This window comes from Hypanus sabinus, chromosome 13 (assembly GCF_030144855.1).
Source record: "Hypanus sabinus isolate sHypSab1 chromosome 13, sHypSab1.hap1, whole genome shotgun sequence".
NCBI classification, from domain to species: Eukaryota; Metazoa; Chordata; class Chondrichthyes; order Myliobatiformes; family Dasyatidae; genus Hypanus; species Hypanus sabinus.
This window is the reverse complement of record NC_082718.1, coordinates 91281911-91305017: the sequence shown is the minus strand read 5'-3', so window position 1 is coordinate 91305017 and position 23107 is coordinate 91281911. Positions and strand designations below refer to the sequence as shown.

Genomic DNA, 23107 nt, shown 5'->3' with positions numbered 1-23107 from the left:
ACATCACTTTTGTTACACTACCTGACCCCACCCCTGTCCAACACATCTTATTGAAACTATCATCTACTGTATTGTCTTGCTTCTCTAGGATAACAATTCCAATGCACTCAGTAGTAACCTCCTGTTTTCTGCTGTCTACAAGATCAAAGTCAAGAAAAAATCTTTTCCAATTAGCACACTATCTTTTTTTTCTATTGCTTTTGACCTCATTACCTATACTGGATCCCAGTGTAAGCACAACGCTGCACCAATTACATCTCCCAAGTTCACTCAACTACTTTGCCTGCATTATCACATACCTAAATCTTTAGCTCCCTAATCCCCCCCCCCCAACACACGTGTTGGCGCATGGCCTAGTGGGCAAGGCATCAGACTAGTAACCTGAAGGTCACTGGTTCGAGCCTCAGCTGAGGCAGCGTGTTTGTATCCTTGAGCAAGGCACTTAACACATTGCTCTGCGACGTCACCAGTGCCAAGCTGCATGGGTCCTAGTGCCCTTCTCTTGGACAACATCGGTGGCGTGGAGAGGGGAAGGCCTGCAGCTTGGGCAACTGCCGGTCTCCCATACAACCCTGCCCAGGCCTGCGCCCTGGAAACTCCATGGTCTCTCGAGACCGACGGGTGCCACCACTAATCCCCCCCCCCCCCCCCCATTTGCTATCTCCTTTCACAGAAGCACTCTTTAAAAATTACCCTTTTCAAAAAATCTTATGATCGTCTGTCTAATATTTGATTCTTATGTTAACTTTTGCTGAATAGTACTCATGTGAAACTTTTGCTGCCATTAAAATGTGATAAATATTAAATATACTTGTCCACTAATGATATTTTACCTAAGGTACTCAACCTCCTTACTATTCAGTTCCACTAGCATCAAAGATGCTAAATAACAATCATTACATATAACTGACAATCTTGCCTATTCCATGTGAAAATGCAAGACAAATTTTGACACTATTTTTCCTCTGTGACAATCTAATTTTGGTTTTATTGGACAAAATCTTCTGCAACCCCCATGATCACTGTATCTGGTGTTGATCAAATCACTATTGATCAAATCTTGGCAGTAATCAGGAACAATATAAAATTTCCCCTTTCTAAATAAAGTGCTGATGCCAGTAAATGACCCCTTCTTGAAATCAACTAATACCTGCGTAGATTTGACACTGATTCTGCAATCTAATGGTATGTATTGATCACTATTCATTAGTGAACCTATAAAACAAAGCAAAGGCTATCATCAGCGTTATTCTGCTATACAAAATAATTACTGGGTTCATAGAGATTTACCAGTTGAGAGCTGAGATCTCTAGAAGCAAATGCAATTCAGGACCTCAATGCGACATAACTCACTCACCCTTCAGGACTATGGATCAAGGCTCATCACACCGCTTCCCCCATCAGTAATCCTCTGCGAGTGCTCGATAAAAACGCAAAACTTCTTCATCCTCAACAAAAACTGCTGTAGTCCTATTGCTATCCTATTCCAGATTGTAGCAAGATATAAACAATCAGGACAACGTGTTCTACAAGCCTGCATGTTAACGCAAGTTTCACATCATTAAAGTCTCCTAATTGCAAATGTTACAAATACTTACATAGCTTCTCAATATCTGTTTGCAGGTTCCCTAGTTCAAAACTTGGCAACAATAGTCCAAAGCCACAGGAACAAACAACTTGCATTGAATTCACGAGGACAGTGTATAGTGGATGCTGGGAATACACAACCACTAGCTTCATTAATTAATGAAGTTATCATATACCTTTCTAATTTTCTTAGCAGCCCATGTCTACATTTTATTTCAAGGCAGAGTAAAGAGATAGCATATGAACAGATCTTCATGCAAAATGACAGAAATTATTTTAATATTCATCATACACTACACGCAAAACAATCACAACAGGGATACTTCCAATGTAAGTTGTTGATCAGTAATTGCTTCAAGCCCTAATACTAAATTAAGCATGCAGACAAACATTGAGAAGCCACATTATTGTAAGTAACATTTTTGAGTGTAAAGTAACCACATAAAATGTACTTATTATTTATCTACTGTAGGCTTAACAATATCAGGCACATCACACATTAAAATGGAAGATCAACTTTCATTCCCAAAATCGTGCTCTTCAATTGCAACCTGTTCGACGGGGCATCAACAAAGTGCCCCAATACTTAACACTGTTTCATAAAAATACTGTATATATGATTGCATTATTATAATCTCATGCTACGATGTTCTTTCAATTTACTTTTTAAATTATTACTGCAGGTAATGATTTTGCAATCATTATATGAATATTTAGAATAAAGTACACAGCAAATCAGATTTAAGATCAAATTTAGTTATTAGAAAATGTATTTTCATAAACGTCCAGAGCCAGAATGTGTATAATGCCAGAATTTTATAAATATATAAATTCTGTATAAAGTGTAAAATACTCCATTTATAATTTTACAGCATTTGATAAAAAGTTTAATATACCATTAAGTAATAAATGTAGCATACTCCACTGTAAACTCCATGGATACATGCAATGTCAGGTGTTGTAAGCCAAGTAGTCCATGAAGGGTCCAGGTTAAAACCTGCTCTCTGTTGATTTTGCCAATCTAACCTCAAGTGGCTTTGTGACAATTGACCAGATTAAATTTTAAGGGAAGTTGTAGGATATGGCGGGAATGGATCAATTTGGATGATAGAAAAAGTGGAAAATTAACCTGCTTATTGAGAAATATTTTGAAAAATATGTTGGCAATAGTGAGGATTAGAATTAGGCACCATCAAACAAATGCACCCATCATGCAGCTGGGTGTCATCCAGCTTTCACCATTTATCATTTGAGTCATGAAATTCCAGCCGTGCATTAAATTTGCAACTTAGGAAGTGGGCAAGGAAACTAGAGAAAGTTGCATATTGTACATGAACTTCTGAAAATCTAAACTCAGCCAGACCACATTGCCAACAAAAGTTCAAAAAAGGAAATGACCATTTGATAATTGATTGTTAATTTTAAATCAGAATTGAATTTGATTACAAACCGAATATTAAGTTTGAATCTCATTTTAAGTCTTCAATTTGTTACTCAAGGATAAAAAGATGTGTTTTAGATTTTGCACTTTATTTGCATTTAAAACAAATTCAGCACTGTTGAAGGACAATCAACAGAAGTAAAACATTTAACTTGAATCTTCCAGGTTTAAATTTAAAGTTATTATATAAAGTAACGTTATCTTCTGAACATGTTCAACATTTCCAGTTTTCATGAAATTATTTTCAGATGTAATTTTTTTTTCCTCCTGTGGGGCACTTTTACATCAGAAGGCCAGTATTTCTTACCATCTTACTATACGTACCACTGTAATTAGCAGAAGGGCAGCCAACCACTTCATTCTCATGCCTCATTCACACTAAGTAGGAAATACAGTTGAAATGGATTACAAGGGAAGTGTTTTAGCAAATATTGTTGTGAATTTTCAATTTGCAAAGTCAGGAACCACCTTTGTTATGACATATGCATAACTTGCTTAATGTAAGACATATAATAATTTAAAAGTTAGAAAAATCCCAGTATACTGGGTACAGGTGTAAGATATAATAGTTTGTCTAAAGATAGGTAGTAAATTTTTCCATAAACCTTCCTGCCCATTAGAAACATCAAATATCCGATCTGTTTTTGAGTTTGTGCAATTAATCCTTTGCGTAGAAAATATTTCACCATCACTCTGAGTGGTTTGCTTAAAATAACAACGCGTAACACCGTTATTGGGAAGTGCTACTTCTTATTTTTCTGCTCAGAAAACTTCATATTTGGGAGTATCTAGACAGCCTATTGAAGGTATGAAACAGAACCCATCTTCAATAATTTCTCCAGCATTGAAAAAAGATCTCAGCCTTCATAAGTTAGTGTGTTGTTTGATAATATTTTCAACCAGTGCTCAAGTATAGGGCCTCCTCTGATCATTTCTTGGTATCAGACTCCACCCATATCCTCCTCCTAAATCCAAGCCCTTCCTCTTTGGCATACTTTAAGAGGATCTTTGGCAATTCATTACCTTATACTTGTACAAATTCATCTTTAGACTTCCAACCACATCCTGGACTGCAGTTTTGATCTCCTAATCTACACTAAAACCAATACATAATGGTCATTGGTATAAACCTCAACTCCACTTCCCCTCCAATCGAAGGAACATGGTGGATGACTGCTTCACCCACTCACTGTCAGAACTCTTTAGACCAGAGTGCAACTAGGTTCCATTCTTGTCAGGCAGAATTGCTTCCTATTGTAGGGTTCTGCTCTCTAATGCAAACAGTTCTCTTCAATATTTTGCTACCATCACCTCCATAAAGAGCAAGGAACTCACAGGGTAACAATCTTGGTGGAGTATCTTTGGAAATGACAACCGATGCTGTATGTTCTGCAGATAGCTTCCAGCAGATTGTTTGTGACTCCTGATTCCGGCATCTTCAGGCTCGAACGCCTTCCAGGAGTTTTAGAGATTTCTTTGTCACTAAGATTGCCACCATCTGGCCTATTGTCACTGAAGTCTTCCCAGCAGGCCACTGGGACAAACATTAATGGTTGTTTCTTGCCATAAGCCCAAGCGCACATCTTGGTTATTTGTAGTTCCTCATGTCCCTCTTTGAACTTGACTGCATGTTCAACTCCAGAGGCTTTGATCATAATCTATCCTAACTGATAATACCCAACTCTCCACGATAGTTAATGTCGTTGATCGTTTTCTCTCCTCATCTACTGCTCCATCTCTTTTTGTTTTGTAAAGCCACTGTCATCAACATTTTCCTTCAAAAGACATTCTTGTAAACTACAGGCCAACTTCCATTCTTGCTTTCCTCTTCAGGGTATTTGAACATGTTATCGTTCCCCTCTGTCCATCCGAGCTACGGTTATTGGTAACTAGACCACCTTTTCTGTGAAATGTCACTGATCAAGAGGGTGATTCCCTGATTAAGGGTGAAGGGAGAAAAGTGTAAAGGGAACATACGGTGACTAGTGGAGTGCCGCAGGGATCTGTCCTGGGACTCCTGTTATTTGTGATTTTTATAAATGACCTGGATATAGAGGCGGAAGGATGGGTGAGTACGTTTGCGGATGACACGAAGATTGGAGGAGTTGTGGATGGAGCTGTAGGTTGTCAAAGGTTACAAGAGGATATAGACAGGCTGCAGAGTTGGGCAGAAAAATGGCAGATGGAGTTCAATCCAGACAAGTGTGAGGTGATGCATTTTGGAAGGGTAAACCAGAAGACTGAGTACAGGATTAATGGTCAGTTACTTGAACAAAGGGACCTTGGGGTTCAAATCCATACATCCCTCAAGGTCGCTGCTCAGGTTGATAGGGTAGTTAAGAAGGCCTATGGGATGCTAGGCTTCATTAACAGGGGTACTGAGTTCAAGAGTAGAGAGGTCATTTGCAACTCTGAGACCACACTTAGAATATTGTGTTCAATTCTGGTCACCTCATTATAGGAAGGATGTGGAAGCTATGGAGAGGGTGCAGAGGAGATTTAACAGGATGTTGCCTGTTTAGAGAACAAGTCATATGAAGAAAAGTTAGCAGAGCTGGGACTTTTCTCTTTGGAGCGTAGAGGAATGAGAGGGGACTTGATAGAGGTCTACAAGATTATGAGAGGCATAGATAGGGTGGATAGTCAGTACCTGTTTCCCAGGGCACCAATAGCAAACACCAGAGAGCTTATGTACAAAATTAAGAGAGGGAAGTTTAGGGGAGACATCAGGGGTAAGTTTTTTTACACAGAGGGTTGTGAGTACCTGGAATGACTTGCCAGGGATGGTGGTGGAGGCTAAAACATTAGGGGTATTTAAGAACCTCTTGGACAGGCATATGGATGAAAGAAAAATGGAGGGTTATGGGGTAGTGTGGGTTTAGTACTTTTTTTTAAGGATTATATGGGTCGGCACAACATGGAGGGCTGAAGGGCAGGTACTGTGCTGTAGTGTTCTATGGTTCTGTTGAGGGGGGGGGGGCTTCTTCACACAGAGTGGTGGGAGTGTGGAATGAGCTGCCAGATGAAGTGGTAAATGCGGGCTCACTTTTAACATTGAAGAAAAACTTGACAGGTACATGGATGAGAGGTGTATGGAGGGATGTGGTCCAGGTGCAGGTCAGTGGGACTAGGCAAAAAAATGGTTCGGCACAGCCAAGAAGGGCCAAAAGGCCTGATTCTGTGCTGTAATGTTCTATGGTTGTATGTGATCTTTGACCCTCATCTTGTCTAGCTGAGACAACACAACCATATCTAGCAGTGTAGTATTGATATCTCTTTCTTTTCACCCAATCTTGTCATCAATGGCATTTGGCTTTGATAAGCAAGAATGAAATGTTTCTTCACAATGCAACACTACGTGTATCATTAGTTTATAAGATTGATAGTAATTTTGATAAGTGAGCTTTCACGTTCATTAGTAGATTAGTGTCTGTGCTGATCTGCCAGAACTATTTCCATCATTGACTTCGGTCTTTGGAGAGGAAACTGTGGGTGCTACATAGTGTGAAATTAACTGATCCCTCTGACAAGACTACAGTGAGAATTGTCATTGTTGAGCCAGTCCTCTTATTGCCTGTATAGGTTTAAATTATATTGGTACAACATGCAGAGAAAAACATTATGCTCAGAAAAGGTGCTGTTTGATGATTCAGATAGTATTGATTATTTGAGCAGCTGTCGGTGGTGTAGTGGCATCCACACCAGACTTTGAGGGGAGTGGACCTGGGTCCGAATCGAGCTAGCAACTCAGCCTCATTAAAAAAAAGACAAGTGCTAAAGAAACAGCAAAGGTTGCCGCCCGATGTGCAACAAGGTGCGGAGAGGATCAACGTAATTATTTGAGTAGAAATGGCAACAATGTTCCAAAGTTTTGTTTATCCTTTATCTGCTAAGTTAATTTATTTTTGTCACGTGCTGAGGGGCAGTGGAAAAACTTTTGCCTCCCGTCCTAACAGATCAGTTCATTACAACAGTGCATTGAGGTAATACAAGGGAAAACAATAACAGAATGCAGAATAAAGTGTTGCTGTACTGACCAAGTGCAGTACCGAAACACAGATAAGGTGCAAGGTCACAAAAAATTGATAGGTCAAGAGTCCATCTTTTCATACGAGGGAAACATTCAATAGTCTAAAACAGCAAGATGGAATCTGTCCTTGCGCCTAGTGGTACCTCTGATTTTTGTCACAATTTTGAAATCTTTATGCTGTGCAGTCAAGGGAAAATAAATTAAATCTTAGAACTTGCTACTTTTAGGTCAAATTCTAAGATTGTAGGCATATTAATTTCAGGCAAAGGCTTGTTAGTTTCCACCCTTCATTCCATACACAGTGGTTGTGAAATTTCTTTGTAAAGCCTGGACAAAGGTTAGTCCAGTCCTGTCACGTCAAACTAAAGAAAACCTGGTTCCTGTGTTTTCTGCATTATTCATTTGCCCAGTGTATAATCTCACTGAACCATGATGGACTTTATTACCTTTCTGTTAAGACTTTTTATGTGAATTTTTAAAAAAATTCAATTGAAATTAAAATCATGCAATCTGTTTCCTCACTGAAATTAACAGGAAAAAATCTGTGTAGACAGTTTCATTTAGGAATTAGATTATTAATTATTTGAGGATTCTGGATTGCAGTAATGCTTTCACTAATATATTTAAGATTTACTCCATTTACTGGGTGGTGGGGTGGAGATATGTCTCTACCAAAGGAGGTGTAACGCACTCCTTCTCTCCGCTAGCCTGCAAGTGACCTTTGGGCAAAGTGTAGCACCTACTTAACCCCCCTCAGTCAGGGTCACATGAAGCCATGGGAGCAGGTGGTGGATGGTCGTATGAGCAGCTGGGTACATATCACAAGTCCTGGTTATGTGACCACTGACGCCAGGCAGACACTCTCTGCAGAGTATTGATAATGCCTGGGGTCACCTGTTTAGTAAAGGGACTGCCCAGAAGAAGGCAATGGTAAGTCATTTCTGTGGAAAAATTTGCCAAGAACAGTCATGGCAATGGAAAGACCATAATCGCCCACGTCATACGACATGATACATAAAGAACCAACTTCATTTACAATTCCAAAATACAGTAATTTATTTTTTGTTTTATTATTGGCTGAGAAAGAGATTGTTCCAAATTTCTCTGAGCTCCACTACATAGTCCCAACATCAACCAGCCAATAAGGTAGGGTGGACATTCAGGAAAGAAAGCTGTAACCATTTATTTTAGACTCTATCATAGCCAATAGGGAGATGACTTAAAGGTGGGCAGATATCTTGAACCTGCACCAGAGAGAACACTTGAAAGAATCCTTTTCCTAACAAAAACTATCCTTTTTAAAACAAGCTCATGACCTGTAAGATGGAACAGTAGCATAGTTGTTAACACAATGCTTTACAGTACCAGCAACCCCGGTTCAATTCCTGCCACTGCCTGTAAGGAGTTTGTACGCTCTCCCTGTGACTGCGTTGATTTTTTTCCCCTGGGTGCTCCAGCTTTCTCCCACAGTCCAAAGGCAAACTGGTTGGTAGGTTAATGGGTCATTGTAAATTGTCCCATGATTATGCCAGGATTAAATCGGGGGATTGCTGGGCAGGCATGGCTCATAGGCTGGAAGAGCATATTCTGTGCTGTCTCTCAATGAGTAAATAAATAGGAACCTGCAAGTCTATTTGTACAAACAATGACTTCCTCTTGTCACCTACCCTCATCAAAACTATTCAGGAAGTGGAAGCTGACTTTAACCCAACTGGGCATATGTTATTCTTGGCTGGAGAAGGGCAAAGCAGGGTAGAAAATCAGAAGATGTTAACTCTCAGGATACTTCAAACCACCATACATACTTTGATAATAACTTTACTTTGACTAGTACATGAAGTGATGGATATAATGTTTAGTGTCTGAAAAACATGGTATATTTTATTTGAAAATTTGTAATCTGGTCAGCTTATCATTTTCTTGTTAGCTCCTGATTTTTATTGTCATAGAACATATGATTATTTTGACTCATAACACTTCCTCAAAGTTCAAAGTGCAAAATAAATTTATTATCAAAGTACATATCTGTCACCATATACAACCCTGAGATTCATTTTCTTGTGGGCATACTCAGCAAATCTAGAGAATAGTAACTATAACAGGATCAATGAAAGATCAACCAGAGGGCAGAAGACAACAAACCGTGCAACTGCAAATATAAATAAATAGTAATAAATAATGAGAACATGAGATAATGAGATAAAGAGTCCTTAAAGTGAGATAATTGGTTGTGGCAACATCTCAATGGATGGGCAAGTGAGTGTAGTTATCCCCTTTTGTTCAAGAGCCAGATGGTTATGGCTTAGTGACCTGGTGGTACGACTCCTGAGACTCTTGTGCCTTCTACTTGTTGCCAGATCTCCATTTCTGATTTATAATATTTAAGCAAATTTTCTACCTGCATAATTTTATTCGGGGAGTATAAACACTGGTGGTCGAAAGCCACTTCCTGCCTACTGGACTAAATTTGGACAGAGGCAGGAAGTCAGTTTGAGATCACACACCATTTTCAACACAACTTTGACCATCAATTGAAATGACAGTCTCAAACAGAATCACTGTGAATTCCTGATTCCTCTGACTGGATCTGGAGAGAGCTGCTTTGTAAGAACATAAGAAATAGGAGCAGGAGTAGGCCATCTGGCCCCTCGAGTCTGCCCTGCCATTCAATAAAATCATGGTCTGTAAACTCAGCTCCATCTACCTGCCTTTTCTCCATAACCTTTAATTCCCCTACTACGTAAAAATCTATCTAACTATATCATGTGTTAGCTGAACACTTTAGCTGGAAGAGATTTGTTATTTTTCCCCTGGTAATGAATTATACTGTAGATGTCTACAGTATAGGACAAGGGTACTGCTGATAGCTGAGAGTAATTCCTCTTCAAAGGAAGAATCTAGTCAGTGGTTAATGGAAAAAATAATTGATTCTGTAACATATTGCATGTGTCTCAAATACTTCATGATGATAGAAGATCTGTAACTATATGACGTTTTTCACAATTTCACAACATAGAAGCATTTATGAAGGCTACTGAGTGTATGTTTGTAGTCTTTGGCTGCTGTAGCCCATCCATTTTAAGGTTAGACATTTTGTGCATTCAAAGGTGCTCTTCTGTACACTGCCATTGTAACTTGTGGTTATTTGAGTTACTCTTATGTTCCTGTCGGCTTGAACCAGATTGGCTGTTCTCCTCAGTCCTCTCTCATGAAGAAAGCACGTCTGCCCACAGAAATCCAACTCATTAGATATTTTCTGTTTTTCTGTAAAATCCCAGGAGATCAGCAATTCCTGAGGTGCTCAAACCACCTAGTCTGGCACCAACAATCATTCATTCCACTGTCAAAGTCACTTTGATCACATTTGTTCCCCATTCTGATGTTTGGTTTGAACAACTGAACCTCTAGTCCATGTCTGCATGCTCTTATACACTGAGTTGCTGCCAAATGATTGGCTGATTAGATATTTGCCTTAATGAGCAGGTGTACAGGTGTACCTAATAAAGTGACCACTGAGAGTATTTGTGAAATTTAGAGGCAAGATTGGGAGATAGGATTAAGGAAGATTATATTTTATATTTATTAAAGTCTTTTATATTTACTAACACATGAGGGTAACCCATAGGTCTCTTTATGGACCAAAATAGAGATTAGTGATAGAGACAGAGGATGTATGTGGTGTCTTAAATAAATACTTCTGTATTTACTAGAAGGACATTTTAATTGGAGAATTCAGGCAAGGAGAAAGTGAAATTGTGGAGTGTGTTATTTTTTAAGAGAAGGTGGAAGTAGTCAATATCTTGGTGAGAACAAAATTAGATAAATCCCAGGGCCTGATGAAATGTGTCCCATGCCACTGTGGGAGGCAAAGAAGCAAATTGTTGGGATCTTAAGCAAAATTCTCAAATTTTCTCTAGCCGTATTTAAGGTACCAGGTGACTGGAGGACAGCAAATGTGATATTCTTAGTCAGGAAAGGCAGAAGAACTAAAGCAGGTAATTGCAGTTCTATGGAATTAGTTATTAGAAAAATTCCCAAGGGACAGGATTAACTTGATGATTCAAAGTTCTAAGTAAATTTATTATCAAAAGTACATATATTTGTGGGCATACTCAATAAATCTATAATAGAATAATAACCGAAATAGAATCAATGAAAGACCGCACCAACTTGGGTGTTTAACCAGTGTGCCAATAAAAAAAGAAAGAAATAATAAAAAATAAATAAATGAGCGATAAATATCAAGAACATGAGATTAAGAGTCTTGAAAGTGAGTCCATAGGTTGTGGGAACATTTCATTGATGGGGCAAGTGAAGTTGAGTGAAGTTATCCCCTTTGGTTCCAGAGTCTGATGTTTGAGGGGTAGTAACTGTTTCTGAACCTGGTGGTGCGAGTTTTGAGGCTCCTGTACATTTTTCCGGATGGCAGCAGCAAGAAGAGAGTACATCCTGGGTGGTGGGGGGGCCCTGATGATGAATGGTGTTTTCTTGTGACCAGGGCATAGAAAATAAAAGCATTGAGTAGAACTCTGTAAAACATTAGATAGGCCATGAAACATTCCCGTGCAATAGGAAGGATGTGATTGCACTGGAAGGGGTGCTGGAGATTCGCAGCATGTTGTTTGGGAGGAAACATTTCTGTTGCCAGGAAAGACTGAAAAAGAACCTTTTCCACATGTAGGGTGATCGGGATCTAGAACACACTGCTTGGATGGGTGGTGAAGGCAGGTACACTTGTAGTATTTGAGAAACATCTAGATGAGCACTTGAATGACCAAAGCAATGGATCAAGAACTGGGAACAGTATAGATAGTCATAGATAGTCATTTGATGTTTCTGTACATTTTGACTCTATGACTTTGTGAGTACCAAATTTCTTTCCATCTTGAGATAATTAACCATATAACCATATAATAATCACAGCACGGAAACAGGCCATCTCGGCCCTCCTAGTCCGTGCCGAACTCTTAATTTCACCTAGTCCCACCTACCCGCACTCAGCCCATAACCCTCCACTCCTTTCCTGTCCATATACCTATCCAATTTTACCTTAAATGACACAACTGAACTGGCCTCTACTACTTCTACAGGAAACTCATTCCACACAGTTATCACTCTGAGTAAAGAAATACCCCCTCGTGTTTCCCTTAAACTTCTGCCCCCTAACTCTCAAATCATGTCCTCTCGTTTGAATCTCCCCTACTCTCAATGGAAACAGCCTATTCACATCAACTCTATCCCTCTCAAAATTTTAAATACCTCGATCAAATCCCCCCTCGACCTTCTACGCTCCAATGAATAGAGACCTAACTTGTTCAACCTTTCTCTGTAACTTAAGTGCTGAAACCCGGGTAACATCCTAGTAAATCGTCTCTGTACTCTCGCTAATTTATTGATATCTTTCCTATAATTCGGTGACCAGAACTGTACCTCCGCTTAACCTCCGCTTCTGTAATGGTTTGTTAGTTACAGCCATCAAGTCGCTCTTCCTTATTAACCATGGCTTCTTCCATGCTCATTACAGCCCTGAAGAGCACCCTTTGGCTCATTGTTACTCTATCAGCTCTTTGTTACATGCAATTCAAAACTAAACCCACCTTTCCTGTCCTACCTTGCATCACCCAAGGATTCCTTGTTCTCTAAATAATTTGGAAAATGTGTAGCTCAGGTGGTTGATGGTTGTTTTCCTTGTTGGTCCTTGTTCCGGAAACAGATATTTCAACAATATTCTTCTCACAGCAAAATAAGACTTTTTGCTGTAGGTCGCAATTTTAAATCGATGCCTCTGTGAGAAACTTTTCCACCAGGAGATTATCTGACGACATACATTCCATCAGACATTATTATCTTGGTTTTATCTGAGTTTTGGAAATTAAAGGTGAGCTTTTACTTGTCATATGTATGTTGAGACATACAGGAAAACGCATCATTTGTGTAAAATGACCAACAGAGTCTGAACATGTGCTGTGTTATGGCAGCCCATCAGCATGTCATTGCTTCTGGTGTGAACATAGCATGCCCACAATTTGCTATCCTTCAAAGTTGCACTTACTATCAAAGTGTACACCTTGAAATTCTTCTTCTCCAGGTAGCCATGAAACCAAGAAAGAAAAATAGCATGATTATCACCCTGCCATACCCCTCCCCACAGAAAAATTGAACAAAAACATAACAGGCACGTCAACCCCCACAACAACCTCCCGCACAAACCTTAACTTGTACACCTTTGCAATGCTGAAATTTGGATCATCAGCATCTCCAGTCTTCCTGCGTGGCTTGAAACCCTCAAGTATCATGCTCGTCTGTACTTTCTATGTCTTTTTTACAATGAGGCACCAAATCCACTAATAGTCTCAACTAACACACACAAAATGGCAGAAGAACTAAGCAAGCCAGGCAGGATATATGGAAAAGAGTTAACAGCCGATGTTTCAGGCCAAGATCCCTTCCTCAGGACTGGAAATAAAAGCTGAGAAGTCAGAGCAAGAAGGTGGGGGGAGGGGAGGAAGAGGTAGAAGATGGTAGGTAATGGGTGAAACTGGGAGAGGTGGAGGAGGTGAGGTAAAGAGCTGGGAAGTTGATTGGTGAAAGTGATACAGGGCCGGAGAAGGGGGAACTTGATGGGCAGGGGTAGAAGACCATGGAAGAAAGGGAAGGGTGTGGAGAAGGTGATGGTCAGGTAAGGAGAAAAGGTGAGAGAAGGAAACAGGATTGGGGAATGGTGGGGGGGAGGCACAATACTGGAAGTTTGAGTAATCAATATTCATTCCCAACAGGTTGGAGGCTTAAGGTGTTGCTCCTCTAACCCAAGCGTGGCCTCATCACGGTAGTAGAGGAAGCCATGGACTGAATTGTTGGAATGGGAATGGGACATAGAATTGAAATGAGTCTCAAGTGTTGGCTAATTATTGCTGTACATAAATTCACCATTCACCATTCACCATTTGTGCCTGTACTTCATGGCTCAATTGGCTTTTAATAACTAGGTACTTGCAGCTGCAGCAATGGAAATGTTTTTATGGTGTATTAAGTGCTTGTCACTGTTAATGGAAAATAAAGTGCTGTTGATGTCACAGTGAGGTAAACACATACATATTTTCATCTTTTGTTAAAACAAAGTTTCAGAAGAATTATGATTTAAAAGGTGGTTTAGGAACTGATAACTTAACACTTAGTGAGATGTTGTTCCGCTCATCATTACACAAGCAGACTGATAATCCCTTGACAAGTACTTCATCCAGATCCTTAAACTAGAATGGTCAATCGCAAAAATAGACAACTCACACCTCATTGAGTTTAATCACATTTACTGAACACACTCAGTTTAACGTACTACTCAACAATAGGTGCTAATTCCCAAGGGTTCTAGACTCCAATTGTACTTGTTGGTGAGACTGCACCTTGAACATAGTGTACAGTTTTGGCTTCTTTATTTGGGAATGAAGCAGTGTTGGATTTGCCCTGTGATTGAACTGCAATTGTAATCTCCATAGAGTTTAGAAATTAAGAGGAGATCTCACGGAACCAATAATTAAAGAGCTTATTAACCTGGGTAAATACTTCTTCTGGCTGAGGAGTACGAATCAGATTTAATATCACCAGCATATGTTGTGAAATTTGTTAACTTTGTAGCAACAGTACATTGCAATACTTGATAAATGTAGAGAAAAGCTGAATTACTGTAAGTGTATATACGTATATTAAATAGGTTTTTAAAAAGTAGTGAGGTAATGTTCATGGGTTCAATGTCCATTCAGAAATCAGATGGCAGAGGGGAAGAATCTGTTCTTGAATCACTGAGTGTGTGCCTTCAGGCTTCTGTACCTCTTTCTTGATGTTAACAATGAGAAGAGGGCATGTCCTGGGTGATGGGGGTCCTTAATAATGGATGCTGCTTTTCTGAGGCACTGCTTTTTGAAGATGCCCTGGATACAACGGAGGCCAGTACCCAGGATGGAGCTGACTACATTTACAACTCTGCAGCTTACTCAGAGGCACAGTATCAGAAAAAGGGGCAGTCTGTGTAGGCCTGGCTATAGGGGAAGGTTGAATATATTACAACTTAATTCCTTAAAGCAGGGTTTCTCAATCAGGGTTCGCGAGAGATTGTGGTTTTAAAAAAATGCATTGTTTTTTGAACTTTGCCTGACGCACGATGCTGGCATGTGCTGTGGTGGGCAGTGACTGAGCAGCCCCGTTAGCAATCTCGTTAGAGGTCTCAGCCCAGAATGACAGTATGCAATAGAACAGTGTTTATTTGGTTGACTCCATTCTCAGTTTTTGATGCAAGATAGGGGAGGCCTTTGATAATTAGTGAGCACCGTATTGCACAGAAGGGACGATGGTAGGCTGTTGAGAACCATGAAGCGCATTTTCTGAGCATTCATTGGACTAGCCCAACTTGGGCTGTGACAGACACAAAAAAAAATGTCTTTACAATGAAAGCTACTTATCAATGGGCTTTATGTGGACTGATGATCCAAGTTGTCCTAAAACATAGGAGAATGAGGGGAGATTTGATGGAAGCATAGAAGATTATGAGGGGTATCGACAGGGTAGATGTAAGCAGGCTTTTTCCTCTGAGGCTGGAACTAGAGGTCATAAGTTAAGGCTGAAAGATGAATTATTTAAGAGGAACCTGAGGGGGAACTTCACAAAGAGAGAAGTGAGAGTATAGAATGAGATGCCAGCGGATGTGTTAGATGCATGTTCATTTTCAACATTTAGGTCAAGTGGAAGGGGTATAGAGAACTATGGTCCAGGTGTGGAGTCGATGGGACTAGACAATATGGGCAGAAGGGCCTATTTCTGTGCTGTAGAACTCTATGATTGAAATGAAAAGAAATTTCTTCCCTCAGAGGGTGGAGTAGCTTTGAACTCATCTATCCTGAGTGGTTATACAGACTCAGTAGTTACATTCTTTCAAAATATAGATAGACTTCTGGACTCAACAGGATTTCACTTTTTTTCTTTATAGGTGGTGGCTTTTTGTTTTAAAGCATTATTTCCTTTTGTGTAGAGGTTTGTTAACAGCAGTCATATGAGATTTCCTTTGGGTTAGGTTGTATGTGACAGATGTCTGGTAGAAAGTCCACTACAAAAATGGTGTGCTACAATTTAATTCTGGCAAATCCCCCAGCATTCTGGCACTGTTTTAACCAAATCTTAGAAGGACGTAGAACCTTAGTCACACAATGCAAGTAGATGAACTTAAATCAGAAAAGAAAAGCTGGTAAGAAAATTTTGGCGTGTCTGTTTTACTGATGGAGAATTGTAATTGGATTTCTAGCTAAGTTTCTCAAATGACACATTGGTGCAATGAGAGATCTTAATCCTTTCTCTGCAAGCACTCTCCAACATGTCTATTGTGTTTAGTTAATTCAACACAGCAACTGTTACTCAGGTCTGCTGGGAATTATATGTACATGCCCTATCTAAACTTAGTAACTTGATTTAATAAGAATCATTTAGATTTCCGGAAATGATGGATTCAATCCCTAATCTTAAGGAAACAGCCGAATTTGCCTTTTAGTATTTTTTTAAAATATTCTGGAGTCTTTTTATGGCTTCCATAGATTATATATGCTTACTAGTAGAATGAGTAAGATTTTCATCCAATATAGAACGTTCAAAATTAAATGACTATACGACCATAAGACATTGGAGTAGTATTAGGCCATTTAACCGATTGAGTCTGCTCCACCATTCCATCATGGCCAATTTATTGTCCCTATCAATCCCTTTCTCCTGCCTTCTCCTGGTGTGGACAATTCACTTATGCCTTTATTACTCAATAAGTAAAAAGTGGGTCAGAGTTTGAAATGCACGTTTCATTTAGTGTGACTGCCCTACCAAACCACTTTTATGAAATTTGTATCTTGTAAACTGTGCTGTTGTCTTGTCCACGTCAAAAGGTGGAGAGTCTAGCACTGAAAGGGTGCTGCATCTTTAGAGATGTTATCTTTCAGTTGATTGTGATGGCATGGGATTACAAGCAGGAGATATGGCGGGGGAGGAGGAAGGGGCAGATAAACTACAATTTGCCAGAGAGTTGTATGTAAGAGAACTAATGTCAAACTAATGGTTCTCTTCAAAGTACATTTTATTATCAAAGAATGTATAAATTGTACAAACTTGAGATTCGTCTGCTTACTGGCAGCCACGAAACAAGAAACTCGAAAGAACCCAATTTTTTTAAGAAAAGACCAACACCCAATGCACAGAGAGAGGGGGGGAAACACTGATGAAAATCATGTTTTCATCAAAATCATGCAAACAATAAAAGGAAGCAAAAGCTTTCAAAACGAAAGTGAGTCAATAGCGTCAAAGTCCAGTGCAGCCGGAGCAGGCCCACAGCCTGAGCCTCCGTTCATCACACAACCAGCCAAGTTTCCAGAAAGCTCGCAGATACAAAGCCCGGAGCAGCCCCACTTTGTGTATTTGAATCATTGACGATGCTTCTTCAAGCAACACCATTAAAAACTACTAATTTTTCCTGTTTATGGCCCTGGTTATAAATAAATATGGCATTGTATTCATCTACAATTCTAAAGTATTTGATATGACTCAGTTAAAGCAACATGAGGATGGGATAATAAAGAAATTCTTTCTAATGGATTGCTGGACTAGAGGACTGGGAATTTAATCTACTTATTGAATGACTGAGAAAACATTGTGTTCTCAATATGTTGTTCACCTAAAATGCTGAAATGATGAAAGGAAAGGGATGTGGTTAGGGGTTACTGCGAAGATCGAGATAGGGAGCTTCTTTTCCTGTCTTGACTTTGTCAGACAACATAACTTTTTTTTCTCTGAAGTTTGCATGTCTCTGTTGCTTTCCTTTGACTTTTGCTCTCCCATATACGGGGCGATGTGCAGCATCTTTTGCAATAGCTTTCCTTTGTGAAAGCAGCAGCTTTTCCTCAGAGACTCTTCGAAGGCTCTTCACCAGAACCTTTGTATCAACAGATGGTTGCAGGTCTTAAAGTTACAGCAGCTGTTATTTAATGCAACAGCTGTTGTATCCTTCCTTAAGAAATGAATGATCAAACACTTCAGCAAAACCAGAAACTTGCACAATGGACTGTGTGGACTCAATCTTGTGCTGTCCTCTACTCTTACCTCTTATGATTCAGGGTGTGATGTGTATTAAGTTGCCACAACTTTCTGTCCATCATTGTGTCAGTGATAAGACTAGGTCTCCAGTTATTAGCAGTGGCATGTCTTTGGATGGTAGTGTGCCTGTTATCTGTCTCCATACTTTTTCCTGTTACTTGTTATACTTTTTTTCCTGTTCCATGAACAACATCTATATACACACAGCTAAAATAATTGCCTGTCAGCTACACTATTCAGGGTCATCTGCTGTACTGTTCTAAGCATGTGACATCCTTCTGGTCAACTGAGGTTAAATCTGTATCAGATCTCTCACAACACATGCAAAATGCTGGAGGAACTCAGCAGGCCAGCATCTATGGAAAAGAGTGCAGTCAACATTTCGGGCCGAGCCCTTCAGCAGGACTAGAGAAAAAAAAGATGAGAAGTCAGAGGTAGAAGGTGGGAGGAAGAAATACAAGGTGATAGGTGAACTCAGGAGGGGGGAGGGGTGAAGTAGAGAGCTGGGAAGTTGATTGGTGAAAGAGATACAGGGCTAGAGAAGGAAGAATCCAATAGGAGAGGACAGAAGTCCATGGAGGAAAGAAAAAGGTGAGGAGCATCAGACGGAAGTGATGGGAGGTAAGGAGACAAGCTGAGAGAGAGAAATGGGAAAGGGGAATGGTGAAGGGGTGGGTCTTCACCAGCAGTTCAAGAAATTGATATTCATGTCATCTGGTTGGAGGCTACTCAAATGGAATATAAGGTGTTTTTCCTCCAACCTGAGTGTGGCTTCATTGATTTCTCGCACTTCTAATGGCACCCTCCTCCCTTCACCATTCCCCATCCCCATTTCCCTCTCTCGCCTCATCTCCTTGCCCGCCCATCGCCTCCCTCTGGTGCTCCTCCCCCTTTTTCTTTCTTCCTTGGCCTTCTGTCTTCTCCTGTTAGATTCCCTCTTCTCCAGCCCTGTATCTCTTTCACTAATCAACTTTCCAACTCTTTCCCCTTCCCCCTCTCCAGGTTTCACCCTAACCCCTTGTGTTTCACCCTAACCTCCCCCCACCCTCCAACTCTTGACTCCTCATCTCTTTTTCTCCAGTCCTGATGAAGGGTCACGGCCCGAAATGTCAACTGTGTACTCTTTCCCACAGGTGCTGCCTGGCCTGCTGAGTTCCTCCAGCATTTTGTACGTGTTGCTTGGATTTCCAGCGTCTGCAGATTTTCTCTTATTTGTGATTAGATCCCTCACAAGTTTTTTTTTTGGGTTCACCATGTCAATAGAATCTGCCAACCAGCGTGAGAAGAACTCGGTGGATCAATCAGTATTTGTGGACGCAAAAGGTGATTGCCAATGCTTTAGGATGAGAGCCTGCATCAGGACAGGGAGGGAGGAAGAAGTTTCCAGTTTAGAGCAGTGTAAGGGACTAGTGGGACCAGTTCTCTGGTCAGTGCTGGGTGGAACCAGAAACCTTTCCTCTTCCTTCTCAGTCCTGGTGCAGGGTCAGCAACGGAGACATCAACGTACACCGTTTGCCTCTCCAGTTGCTGTCTGACCAGCACCTGCAATCTCTTTTGTCCTCATGGCAGGTTTGTTGTACATTGATAGCCGATGACTAGCTTCAACTGGACAGCCTTGAGATTGAAGACTTTTTTTTGGCTGGGCAATAACAAGTTACTCCAGAGTCAAGGTGAAATGTCACTTAATGCCCTTGAACCAACAAATTGCAGACCGTTCTCATCACCCCACTATAGTCCAAAGATGTAGGTTAATTGGTCATTGTAAACTGACCCGTGATTAGGCTAAGATTAAATAAGGGGGGTTGCTAGGCAGTGGGGCTCAAAGGGCTGGTAGGGCCTATTCCGCACTGTATCGAAATAAATAAAATTACCATTTCCGGAGCATTTTTACAGTCACTCACATAGCTGTACATACTATTACCCACACTTGGGCAACTGTGATTGCACTTTCACTCTTCAGTAGAGGGACTCCCTCTTCCTGGTTATATTTTCCTGTCTTGTTCTGGAAAACTCCAGGGTTTTGCATGGACAATACGCACAATGTCCCAATGACAGCCATTCCCTTGGGCTGAGTTCCTGGATTCCACAGATAATGTGATGCTTAAACAACCACCCCTGATTCTGCTTTAAATTTCTATTTGTCTTTAAACCTAGCTTAAGAATGTCCCTGCTCTTCCAGGTGAGTGAAGAACAGTCAATATTCATTTGTTTCCATTTCTGGGCTGGGTTCCAATGTATTCTCGGTGTCCTATTGTAATCTTAATGATATGGTGCAATTCCTTTCTCTCATGACCCAACTGAGATGCAAGAATACCTCAACTCTTTCATCCTTTCAGTTTCACCATTAGTTCAGTATAAAGCAGTGTTTCCCAACTTTTTTCTAGCCCAATGCCTCCCAAAGCATTTTCATACTTGCTAACATCCCTCTCAAGCGCACCCATAGTGCAAAAGCATGCCTACCATTTGCTAACATGAGAAAAATGATTCTGCTTTAAATTTTTACTTGTCTTTAAACCCAGCTTGCACAGTACCTTTGATATCAACGTGATCCTTGAGCTTTATGGTTTTAGCAAGAGTTGAAATGTCTGGTTAAAGTTGTGACAGCAAAAGCCTTAAGTCGCCATGTGTAACAATGTCCAAGTGGTTTCTGGTTTTTGTGAGTATGTGGTTCAATGCACTGAAACCTCTTTCAACAAGATAGGAGGATAGAAATACAATGAAGAGCAGTTTGGCTCTTCTCCAAAGACCAGAAAACTTTGTATGACAGTGTACCCACATACTACATAAGCCAAAACGTTTGTAAAGAATTTTTGCTTTTTTATCATTCTGAATTTCAATAATTTCTTTTTGCAAGCTCTTTTCCTCCTCTTCCATCTTGCAAAGAAATAGGTCCATTACCCATTCCAGAATTTCCAGATCATTCAAAACCTTGAATCAATTCTGAAAATCCTACTACAGTGGCTGCAGGTGTAAGCAGTACTCTTGTAAATCACTGTCTGTGAAACAATGCCATACTTTCCTTGCAGGGAAACTGTGAGAACATTCTTCTCCCACCCAATGTATATTTCCAATTTTCCAATACAAGTGGACACTGCACTTTTTGCCTGGATTAAATTGAAATCCTCACCCTGCAGTTTCATATTTAGAATACAGATTGGCTAGTTATGCCACATCTCCACGTAGAAGGTCAATCTCATTTCTCAAGCTCTTACCGACTTTGAGCAAAAATTCAACCACAGTGTCAAAAATGCCAAAGAAACGTTTTAAGCAGCATCCTTTTGACAGCCAATGCACTTCAGTGTGAAGAAGTGAGCGCTTAAACCCTTCTTCGTTATCTTGGCATAACTGGCAAAATATTCTGCTATTTAACGGATGAACTTTAATTTTGTTGATAGCAGATATTACAAGAGTCAATCTTGAAGAAAGTAACTGGCTGAGATTTTTGGCTGTTGATGATGAATTACACAATGGATTGCAAACAGACTTGGAATTTCTTTTTTTCACAAATGTCATTAGACCAGCACTGTGATCTATCATAAATGGTGTTTCATCTGTTGCACAGTAAATCACGTTCCTAATTGGAATATTTTTATCCTCAATATACATTTTGAGCTAGTCGTAGATTGATTCTCCATTGATATGAGTTTAACTTTTTACAAAAAAGAATTTCGTTAACAAACTTTTCCATTTTTGCCACATTTTCTCGCACAGTTGACTCATCCAGTTGTACCCCAAATTCTGTTCTCTATAGCTCTGTGCATAGTTAATGCTCAGTGTGTTCACTCATTTTGTCAATGCAATGAGCTACAGAGTTATTATTTAGAGGAATTGATTTTATGAACAGTGATTTCATTTTGTGAACAGTGGTGAGCACTTCTGATACAGCAGACATTATTAATCTTCCACCAGTTGTATGAAACCCACAATTTGCTATCATTTTGTAAAGGTTGTAAGAAGCTATGAGACTACCATCAAGGTCATTTTTAGCTTTCTTGACAAATGACTCAAGTATGCAACACTTTTCAAATTCTTCTTTCATCTTCTGGAACTGAATAATCCCATGAGTAGCTTTTTCAGCGTGTCTTTTGTGGAAGTGTTCCTGCAATCTTGATGGTTTCATGGCTTCATTAGACAATACAGTATTATAAATAAGACACGTAGGGCACCACAGATCCAGTGGGAACGGAATCAAACCATACTCCTGGTATATAGCATTGTGTTGACACATTTTCTGTAGCTACTGTTTCTTTGCGGGATTAGAATCCAAGGTTTTGCTGCCTTGAGACTCATAGAGATCCAGCTATATATTTATCCATCTTTAGTGGGGCTAAATTTTAAATTTTAAAGATTACCACAAATTGGGATTGCCTGTTGGTTGTTGATGACGGCAGTGAGTTGACACGATCAGTCAGGTCCGCTTACCACCAATAATCCTGAATGCCGCTCTCCACCACCACCCCGCCAATTACCTCTATTTCCCCTAATACCCCCTTAGGACACATAACTGCCCCACTATAGAGTGTAGGCTTTATCTTCTGTAAATACATTACCTGTTTAACGATCAAGTGACTACCCCCACAACCATCAGAGTCTTGAACAAAAGGGGACAACTACTCTCACTTGCCCATCCATTGAGATATTCCATAGCCAATGATCTCACTTTAAGGACTCTTTATCTTGTTATATTTCATGTTCTTGTAATTTATTGCTCTTTTTTTATTTTTGCGTTTGCACAGTTTGTTGTCTTCTGCACTCTGGTTGATCTTTCATTTGTCCTGTTACGGTTACTGTTCTATAGATTGGCCAAGTATGTCCGCAGGAAAATGAATCTCAGAGTTGTATGTGATATACTCTGATAATAAAAGTTACTTGGAATTCTTCGCACATGCCTTCATTTTTGAGTGTATATTCTTCCAAATGAATCAGACAGTTCA

At 40.0% G+C, this 23107-nt stretch overlaps 1 protein-coding gene across 2 annotated transcripts in view; it reads left to right on the top strand.

Annotated features, from left to right (window-relative positions):
• rhof (ras homolog family member F) overlaps nt 1-23107 on the top strand; it is a 44366-nt gene that overhangs the window by 10260 nt on the left and 10999 nt on the right. The window lies entirely within an intron of this gene.